We start from the raw sequence: 10,466 nt of genomic DNA, 5'->3' as shown, positions 1-10,466 counted from the left end.
AGACTGGAAGTGTGGGGTGGTGGAAGAAAGGGGCATTGGGTGGATTCAAGACTAAGCAGTGCCCAGTGGGTGGGGAGAGAGGGCCTCGGGACTCCTATTTACCTGCTCACTCTTCCCCAGGGTAGCAAGTGAGTGGTGCATGGGACCAGAGTCATATAAAGGATTTTGGGAGCCCGGGGCAAGAAACATTTTGTGGGTCCCTGTTGGCATCAACTTTACATTTCATTACCCACTGTATTTTTTTGCTAATTCAAATCTTGTGATGCCAAACAATATTGCATTTTAAGTTAGTGTTTGAGATTCAGACACACACAGAACTGACCTGGAAAGAAAGTTCACTCTCCCAGGCGCCCCTTGGAAGGTGGGGGGGCCTAGGCAAGTTCCCAATTTGCGCTTGCCTTAAAAAGTCTCTCCATGGACTATATGCATGTGATGGAGCAAGGATTTGCATATTACGCGCCTTGCTTGAATTCATGACCCTCGATTAATGTTAATCAAGTAACCTCATATGTTTGTCTTACTAATATTCCTTTATTTTTGACATTGGGGTGTCCTAGTGACGCTTGCCTATGTGTTTACTAAACTTAATAATGCTCGTAACTAAAAATGGCCGCTGCTTGGCGGGGTTTCCTTCTGCGCATGCGTTAGTCACACTCACGTGACGTACTTGCAGTTCTGGTGGGAATCTTTGCGCTTGCGCATTTGGCTTTAAAATGGCTGCTGTATGTCCTCACATGGTGAAGCTTGCACTGATGCTTTCATGTCATTGTCTGTTGCACTAAACTCTAATGCCATAGTATATTTTTAAGTAAAGGGGTATAGAGTAGCTATTGATGGTATACAGTGTATTCATTTATTTCTGTGTTTTAATTTGTTTTCGCTTACTTTTCATGCACCGGGTTCTTGAGGGTCTGCGAGACACGCAGGAATCCATATTGAAGTACACCACTGCGCATGACTGTCTTCTGCCGGTGGCATTGAATGACTGCCAACCAGAGGTCGCGGCCAAAACGTGCCTGGGAAGATGCACCTTCACCCAGCCGAAGAAGCTAAAATGTCCTGCATTAGCAACAAATGTATTACTTTCCATTGTATTCTGTAGAATAGGTCATGGGAACCCCAAAATCAATAGGCGGTCCCAGAAATGTAAAAACCGGCTTGTAGAAATCAAATGTGATTAGTGTGTTGACCTATCCTACTTGAGGACCAATCGAAATTGGGGATTCTGACACTTGCAACATTTGGGGGGTGGTACACTGACCCAAAAAAATAGTATAACTAGCCTAGGTTTAGCTAGAGAAATTGTCCGACTTGTCCGAATAGCTGACCTGTCACTGACTCAACGCACTCAATAGGTGACTTGATACAGAGGGCTGCGGAGCACTCTGTCCGAAATTTCCATAGACTCAGGGGTTTTGTTAAAGAAACCTTAAGTGCTGGCGAAGCACTTTGCTGGGGAGATCGATAACCCAATCGGGGTTCTGGCTGATAGCTGCAGAGAGGGTGGAGCGCAGGCGTTGCTTCCGAACTGCGGGTGCTGGTCGTGCCTTGGTGGTCCTGTCCTGATCCTAATCTGGGTTTCCTGTCCTGTCCTGGGGTGTCCATTTTGCACCTGCTGTCCCATTGATGACTGTCCTTCCTTGGGGTTTTTCCTGTCCTTGACTGATCCGTGGCCAGGGTTGGTCTTCACACCATTCTAGGTAAATATTATTGCTGAAAACTCTATACTGCACCTTCTATTTTTCTCTCTTTTGCTTTAATAAAGACATACCTTTGCATATGTTGATTTTCCACGCTTTACGCAAAATACTGAATGAAGAGCTCATATGATATTGATGTTATTTAGCAGGTTCCTATTTTTCCCCTTCCTTGAAGTACCTTTGCTAAATATCACTTATGAAATATAGATGTGACTGATTCTTTACTGTTAAACTGACTCGATGGTGGTTCTAATATTTTAGTATGTCCCACTTCTTCCCCTCCTATAGTTATAGGTTAATTTAGAATTCTCGTGACTCAAAGTTCAAAGTCTTTTTACATCTTCATTTGATCCAAAGTATAGGTTTTCACTTGTGATATTATAGTATGTTCTAAAATTCTTTCCTGAGTCTAGTTATTCCCAGTCATAGACTAACTCCGGGGTTTTTTTCTGAATTAAGCTGTTTTCCCTGTTCTTAGATTCATAAATGATCAGTTTAATTTACTTCTTTTATGGATACGTGCTCTTCATTATTTTGATTATTGATTGCCTTTTGGTTGTAAACTTGATGCTTTCCGAATCTGAAATTTAGATAAAATCTTTAAAACTTCCCAGTAGTCTGTGGTCATTTAATGAAAATATAAAGAAATATATGTGGGTATTTTTGTTTGCATTTTCTTCACAACTAGCTCCCTGATCCATTGAGGTCATTAGGTACCTGTAACTGTGGATTGGTAAGTCGGGTATAGTAGGAATATATAGGAAGGAACTAGGGTTACTGGTAGTAGAGTGTAAGGTCACCTGATTAATGTATAAGATAAATTGAAGTTTATGGGCCCGGTACGTGTATGGTAAACCTGTTGGTTGGGTGACCTGCGCGCTCTATCAGGAATTTTCTGGTAGCAGAGCTATGGTTAGGGACTAGTTAAAGTAAGATAGGACTAGTTAAGGTAGCTAGGTAGGTCGGATGCTGCTAAATAGAGATTTTTGCTGCTAAAATTGTGAACATATTGTTGATAATAATTTGATCGATCACGTGAAATATTTTTGCTTTGAAAAAATTATGAAATGTTTTAAATTGGTTTTCTTACTATTGTATTGATAAATGTATTAACCCACTCGTTAGTAATTGTTTAATGTTTTGTCTGGAATTCCTGGGGAATTCAATAGCGGGTGGTAAGAAGAATCCACGCCGTGGTGAGGTCACTTACTAGAGGAAAATTAGTGCAGGTTAGGCAGAACTGGAAGCACTAATTAGGGTTTTTTCTGAACGTATGCTTGAATAAATGATAGCAAAGAGTTCGCTGGCAAAACTTCTACTGTGGCATAACCTAGTAAGGGTCACACGGGAGGAGTAGCAGGTTCATCTGAGCTTGGGTGACAGCAAAGGGGTTCGCTAGTGAAACTTTAGACTTAGTATATATCCCGATAAGAAGTGGATGAGTCAAAGGAGTAGCAGGTTCCCTAATGCTTGAGTGAAGGATAGGCGGAAGAGATCTATCCGTAGTGTGTGAAAAGTAGACAGAAGAGGTTTACTTGCAGTAAAACGTATCTTTTCTTTCTAGACACTCGAGTACAGTGGCGAATGTGTTTTCGTTGTTAAATAACTAAAAGCACTTGCACTTTAAGAGAGAAAGTAAGGTTCCGTTACCTTGTGAGGGAGGGAGTCAGTTGCGGAGCTGCTCTGACGTCACTCTGTGCCGCGCTCGTATTGGTCGAAACAGCGGGTGTGTAGCGAAGCTGAAATTGTAAAGGAGGGGTGAGTGCCGAAACGTGAGAACCTGTCACGCGAAAGGCCGCGCACCCATTGGTCGAAATTATTTGAAATCGGGCATTCTATTGGTTGCACGAAAATAAAAGACGCATTTGGGTTGGGAGTGATTTGTAAACAAGGTCGCTCGCAGAAGTCGTATGTGGCACACGTATAGACCGAATACTAGACCTGATCCACGACATTTAGGGTTTGAAAACGATCAGTGGAAAGGGCATAACACTAGCAATATGTACGGAAATAAGAGAAAATTGTCCCTTGTAAATAAAGTGAAGAATTATTTCAAAAAGGACAAACCTATTAAAACTAGAGAAGGTGTTGTCATACCGCCACCTAATACTCCCGCATCTTTTATGATGTTTGATAAAGGGTACCACTCCTGTGTATGGTTGGAAAATTGGGTGGAATACACAAAAGATGACGGAATTTTGGACTTTCCGTTAGAAGGTACCTTTAATGGCAGGATTCTATTTAATTTGAGAACCCGAATGAATGATTTGCATCCCAGACCTAGATTAACGCAGTACGAAGCATTAGAGGAATGGGAAATCGAGGCTTTTGAGAGAGACAAGCCCCGATTAGACAAAGGGTTAACAAAATTTTATCCGAAACTAAAACAAGAAACCCGAGATAAAAAGATGAAGCAATGGAGACAGAATATGATAGTCGAAGGACTATTCCCAATGATGGCAATGGGTGGTTCAGGGGGAGAGAAAAAGACAGAGAAGACCAAACACTGGGTAACTAGTGGGGAATCAGATGACGATTATTTGGAGGACTTATTCATGAAGAATCCGCCTCCTTATAATGAAGGACCCAGATCCTCTAGTGTAGGGGATACTTCCCAACGACCCCCGTGTCAGGAAGGGAATAGATCTATAAACGCAAGAGACAACTGTCAGATACCTTCCTATAACGAGGGCCTAGGACCCATAGGTGCCAGAGACACCTATCAAAGACCACCATTTAGTGGAGAATCAAGATATTCAGGTGAAAGGGACTTTTGCTCAAAACCCCCTTATGAAGAAGAAACGAGATCCTTAAACACAGGAAGCCTGTTCCCGAAACCTAATTATGGTGAAGGACCAAGTATGACACATCCAACGGCCCCAACATTAACTCCGCAAATAGTACCTGAAATAAACCTGGAAAGAATAATGCAGGAAAGAGAGCGAGAGGCACTAGCCCAACAAAGAACCGAAATAATTCAGAAAATTTCCCAGTTAAATACAAGTCCTGAAGCATTGACGATCCCAGTGACTATTGGACCAGTGGTTCCTTTGTATGGGAATAACCAGGGAAGTCCAAAGACTCCGATCATTACCCCAACTGTAGCACAGACAAGAAAAGAGCCCTTAATCGTAGATGATCAGACAAGTGAATGTGAATCTGAGGTCTCCTTAATGGACTTGCCGATCAGGGACGCAGGAAAGAGTTTGCAGAAGAGACATAATCCTTTCAATACGAGAGAGATTCAAATGGAATCGACTTCAGGTACCAAGAGTGTCACATTAGTGACTCCTGAAGAAATTGAGAGATGGAGTCGGGAATTAGAGAGACAAACTCCTCGGTCAAAACCCTTAGATATCTACAAACTGAGAATAGAAATAGAAGAACTGATGGCTGGAAACGTGGGGTTAGACAGATTAAATACCTATTCCGAGGAAGAGCTTCTATTTATCTGTAAGAGACTTACCCGTGATACCAGAGTGTTCCATGAGAAATTAACAGATACTGCAGCTAGTATGGGAATAGATATTGGAAAATCAAAGCCCTTGCAAAAACCCTATAGAGCTGATTTCTCAGACAAAGATCTAGAGAATATGAATGTGTCAGGAAAGAAGGTTCAGATCAAAGAATTGTTGACTGTGTTGCAGAAATGGGGAGACGTAGACAAGTGGAAGGCCAGGTGGGCAAAGAAGAAAGAAGATGTTAGGTCCAAACCAACGACTTCTGAGTTTGTTTTAAAAGAAGCAGACAAGCCAGAACAATTATACCCTATGAGAGAGGTGCCAGGTGGGAAGTATGTGCACGTTCCATGGTCCAGACAGGATATTGTGTCCTTTACCAATGACTTTCCAAAACTACGAGAAAAGCCCGTGGAGTGGTACAGACAGGTAGAAAGGTTTGTAAAAGTGCAAAAATGCCTATGGAAAGACCTGGATGGGTTTTTCGACATAGTGGTTCCCGTAGATTTATGGACTGAGTGTAAGATTGCCGTTGATTGGCCTAATAAGGAATACACGAGTGACCCTGCTACAGGAGCTCCTTCTGATGAAGTAATGAGAAAATACGATCAGGTAATGTTGCACCTGAAGAAAAAGGTGCCTGCAAAGGAAACTGATTGGACCAAAATAGATAGAACTACGCAGGAAAGGGATGAGACTGTGCATTCTTTTTATGAAAGACTGTTACAGGTGTTTAAAACATACAGCGGTATAGATAACATCGAGATGAAGGATATGGCCCACTTCATTTACAGGTTTGTAAACGGTTTAAGACCTGAAATTTGCCAGTGGATCAAAGACAATAAAATCTGTTGGCAGTCAAAGAAGATTGATGAGGTCTTACGGTACGCAAAGTACTGTGAGGACGAGATGGCTGATAAGAGAAAGGCTCTGAAAGAAAAGGTTATGTGGGCACAAGTAAAACTAGCGGAACAGCAGGAAAAGCAATTGGGTAAAATGAATAAGAATTCCCAAAATCAAGGTTCTGGGGGAGGAGGGAAGCCCAAGATGAAAATGAGTCGGGAGGAAGCCAAAAAGAAGTTGCCCTGTCACCTGTGCGGAGAAATAGGGCACTGGAGAGACGAGTGTCCATATGCTCAAAATAATAACCCCCAAAACACTGATTTAAATCCACAGACGCAGAATGAAAGTCCAAGAAAGACCCAGCAACAGGTAAAAGCGAGTCAGTTACCTCGTGCTCCTAAACCGAATTATAAAGGGAAGACACTGCAAGGTGAAGACATAGAAATCTGGGGAGGACAGGAAGATAGAAATGCAGCAACTTCGCAATTTATATTGAGTGATACTTTCCTCTGTGACGACCAATACTGACGGGGCCTGAGAGGGGAGTACAAGGAGTGTGTACTTGGCGCCTCCTTGCCGGTAGACCAGTCAGGGCCATACATTGAAGGAAAGGTTGAGGGCAATGATGTCACCTTTCTGTTGGATACTGGTGCTACCCGTTCTACTGTGAGAACAGCAGACGTTCCAAACCTACCCCTCTCGGGAGAAGCAATCCAAGTAGTGGGTGTATCTAATCAATTGATTAGTACCCCAGTTACTGAGCCCATGGAGATTACAATAGGGAACTTCAAAGAAATGCATAGATTTGTAGTTTGTGATACCAGTCCAGTAAACTTACTGGGACGTGATTTGTTGTGTAAAATGAACTGTACCATTTTTTGCACACCAAAGGGCGTCGAAATTCAAACCCGAGACGAAGATGGAATATACAAATTAATGTTAATAAGACCTGACTCAGAAATTAAACAGTTGACTATACAAGACTTACCTGAAGAACTCCAAAAGACAGTGAAACCAGAAGTATGGGACTTTACTGGAAAGGATGTAGGCTTGATGGCAAACGTTGATCCAATAAAAATAGCCATGAAAGAAAATGCAGTGTACCCTAATACAAAACCGTACAAAATGAGTGCAGAAGTGAGAGCAGGAGTTGTCATTGAAATAAAAAGATTGCTAGAAGCCAACATCATACAAGAAGTGATGAGTAGCCCATGTAATTCACCCATAATCGGAATCAAGAAACCTAGTGGCAAGTACAGAGTAGTACAGGACCTGAGAAAGGTGAACAAAATCGTTGTTCCTTGCTGTCCTATTGTTCCGAACCCTGCAGTAATCCTGTATCAAATTCCCTGGGATGCTGAATGGTTCACCGTGATTGACCTATGTCATGCATTTTTTTCGATCCCATTGCATCCAGATAGCAAATTTCTTTTCTCATTTGCATTCGACAGTCACGTGTTCGTTTGGAATCGCGTCCCTCGGGTATACTGAAAGCCCCTCGATCTTTAATCAGATTCTGAAAAAGTGCCTTGAATCTTTAGTCTTACCTGGAAACTCAGTTTTGGTGCAATATATAGACGACCTCTTGGTGGCGTCTAAAAGTCAGAAAGACTGTGTTGTTGACACCAATGCCTTACTGAACCATCTAGGTGAAGGAGGACATAAAGTATCACCTGACAAACTACAGTTCTGTGCCAAATCAGTAAAATACCTGGGGCACCAGATAGAGAAAGGTATCAGGAAAGTTACCTCAGAAAGAATTAGGATAATTCGAAACATGCAGTTACCCAATACTCAGAAAGAAGTCAGAATGTTCCTTGGAGTCGTAGGTTACTGCAGGCAGTGGATTGTGGTATTTGCAGTCCTAGCTAAACCATTGATAAAAATGACAAAGAAAGGAGCAAAGGACCCTGTGGAATGGGATGAGGAAAGCTTGACAGCATTTACAAAATTACGAGAATGTCTGTGTACAGCCCCTGCTTTGGGAATGCTTGATTATTCTAAAGAATTTGCACTGTTCTGTGACACACGAGATAATTGTGCCCTGTCAGTCCTAACTCAAGAACATGGTTTGACTAGACGTCCAGTAGTATACTTTTCTGCTACCTTGGATCCAGTGGCTGCTGGATTACCCGGATGTCTAAAAGCGGTAGCTGCAACTTGCACGAGTCTTGAGCAAAGCAAGTCCATTGTTATGGGACATCCTGTAACTGTGTATGTTCCACATGCAGTTGTAATCCTACTGACCAGAACGAAGACCCAGTATCTCACACCTAGTCGGCTGACTAAGTATGAAAGGATCCTAGTAGGTGCTGCAAATGTAGTCATTACTCTGTGTAACATATTAAATCCAGCAACATTGTTACCTGAGTCACTGATTGCAGAAGCGAAGGGAGAGGTCGAGCATGACTGCATTGACCTGACTGAGTTTAGTACTAAACCACGCCCAGATATCAAGGAGATGCCCCTGCCTGTAGAAGATTGCGAGCTGTTTGTAGATGGCTCATGTCTGAGACACGAACTTGTAGGCCTAAATGCTGCTTATGCTGTAGTCACGGTATCACGCACTATAGAAGCATCCTGTCTATTTGGAGTAAAGTCTGCACAAGTAGCCGAATTGGTTGCATTGACAAGAGCCTGTAAAATTGGAAAAAACAAAAGAATAACCGTATATACTGACAGTCAGTATGGTTATGGGGTTGTGCATGACTTCGGCCAATTGTGGCTACAGAGAGAGTTTCTGACTTCTTCAGGTACTCCTATCAGAAATGGAAAAGTTGTACAAGAATTACTGGACGCAATCCAGTTACCAAAAGAATTGGCAGTGGTCAAGTGTGCTGCCCACAAATCTGGCACTGATCATGTGACAGTAGGCAATGACTATGCTGACCGAGTAGCCCAACATTGTGCCAGACATCGAATGTCTGTTAATATCAAATTGGGGGGATATGGAAACAGCTGCCAACTTATGGTGTTTGAGGATGTGCCTACATGGGAGGAATTGAGATATTGGCAGTATGCTGCAACACCAAAAGAAAAGGAAAAATGGAGAAAGCTTGGTTGTCGACAGAGAAGCGAGGATGGTATCATTGTGGGCCCTGACAGTATGCCTGTGTTGCCTAGACGCCTGCTTGCTTCTATGGCCAGACTGATACAAGTTCAAGTTCAGTGATTTGTATAGCGCACTACTCACCCAGAGGGTCTCAAGGCGCTTGGGGGGGTGGGTGCTTTACTTATCGAATAACCAGGTTTTTAGCTGCTTTCTGAAGGAGAGGTGGTTCTGTGTAAGGCGGAGGTGGGTGGGGAGAGAATTCCAGGTTTTGGCTGCTAAGTAGGAGAAGGATCTACCCTCCATGGTGGATCTATGGATGCGTGGAATTGCGGCGAGGGCTTGATTGGACGATCGTAATTGGCGGGTGGGGGTGTAGAAGGATAGTCGTGTGTTGAGGCATTCGGGTCCTAGGTCGTAGAGGGCCTTGTGCGCGTGGGTGAGGAGACGGAACGTTATTCTCTTGCTGACGGGGAGCCAGTGGAGGTCTTTCAGGTGACCGGAAATGTGAGTTTGACGGGGGTTGTCCAGAAATAGTCTGGCTGAGGCGTTTTGGATGCGTTGGAGTTTTTTCTGTAGTTTGGCTGTGGTTCCGGCGTAAAGGGTATTTCCATAATCCAGTCAACTAGTGACTAGTGCGTGAGTGACTGTCTTTCTTGTTTCGGTGGGGATCCAACTGAAGATTTTTTTGAGCATGCGTAGGATGTTGAAGCATGAAGAAGAGACTGCGTTGACTTGTCTGGTCATCGAGAGGGAGGAGTCTAGGATGAAGCCCAGGTTACGTGCGTGATCCGTTGGTATGGGTGCGGTTCCGAGGGCCGGAGGCCACCATGAGTCGTCCCAGGCAGAGGGGGATGAGCCTAAGATGAGGACTTCAGTTTTGTCTGAGTTTAGTTTTAAACGGCTGTTCTTCATCCACTCGGCTACTTCTTTCATTCCTTCATGTAGATTGGTTTTGGCGGTGTTTGGGTCTTTGGTGAGGGGGAGGATCAGCTGGGTGTCGTCTGCGTAGGAGATGATGTTGAGGTTGTGTTGTCGCGCGATGGATGCGAGGGGACTCATGTAAACGTTGAAGAGGGTGGGGCTGAGTGATGATCCTTGTGGTACGCCGCAGATAACTTCGGTGGCTTCTGATTTGAATGGGGGTGGCGGACTCTCTGGGTTCTTCCGGCGAGGAACGAGATGATCCAGTCCAGAGCTTTTCCTTGTATTCCGACGTTGCTGAGGCGTTGTATGAGGGTGCTATGACAGACTGTGTCGAAGGCGGTGGATAGGTCAAGTAGGATGAGGGCAACTGTTTCTCCGTTGTCCAGTAGCGTTCGGATGTCGTCTGTAGCAGTGATGAGGGCGGTTTCGGTGCTGTGTTTAGCTCGGAAGCCGGATTGTGAGGGGTCGAGGGAATTGTTGGATTCGAGG

This window comes from Lissotriton helveticus, chromosome 12 (genome assembly GCF_964261635.1).
Source record: "Lissotriton helveticus chromosome 12, aLisHel1.1, whole genome shotgun sequence".
Taxonomy (NCBI): Eukaryota; Metazoa; Chordata; class Amphibia; order Caudata; family Salamandridae; genus Lissotriton; species Lissotriton helveticus.
Note: the sequence above shows the minus strand (reverse complement) of the source record.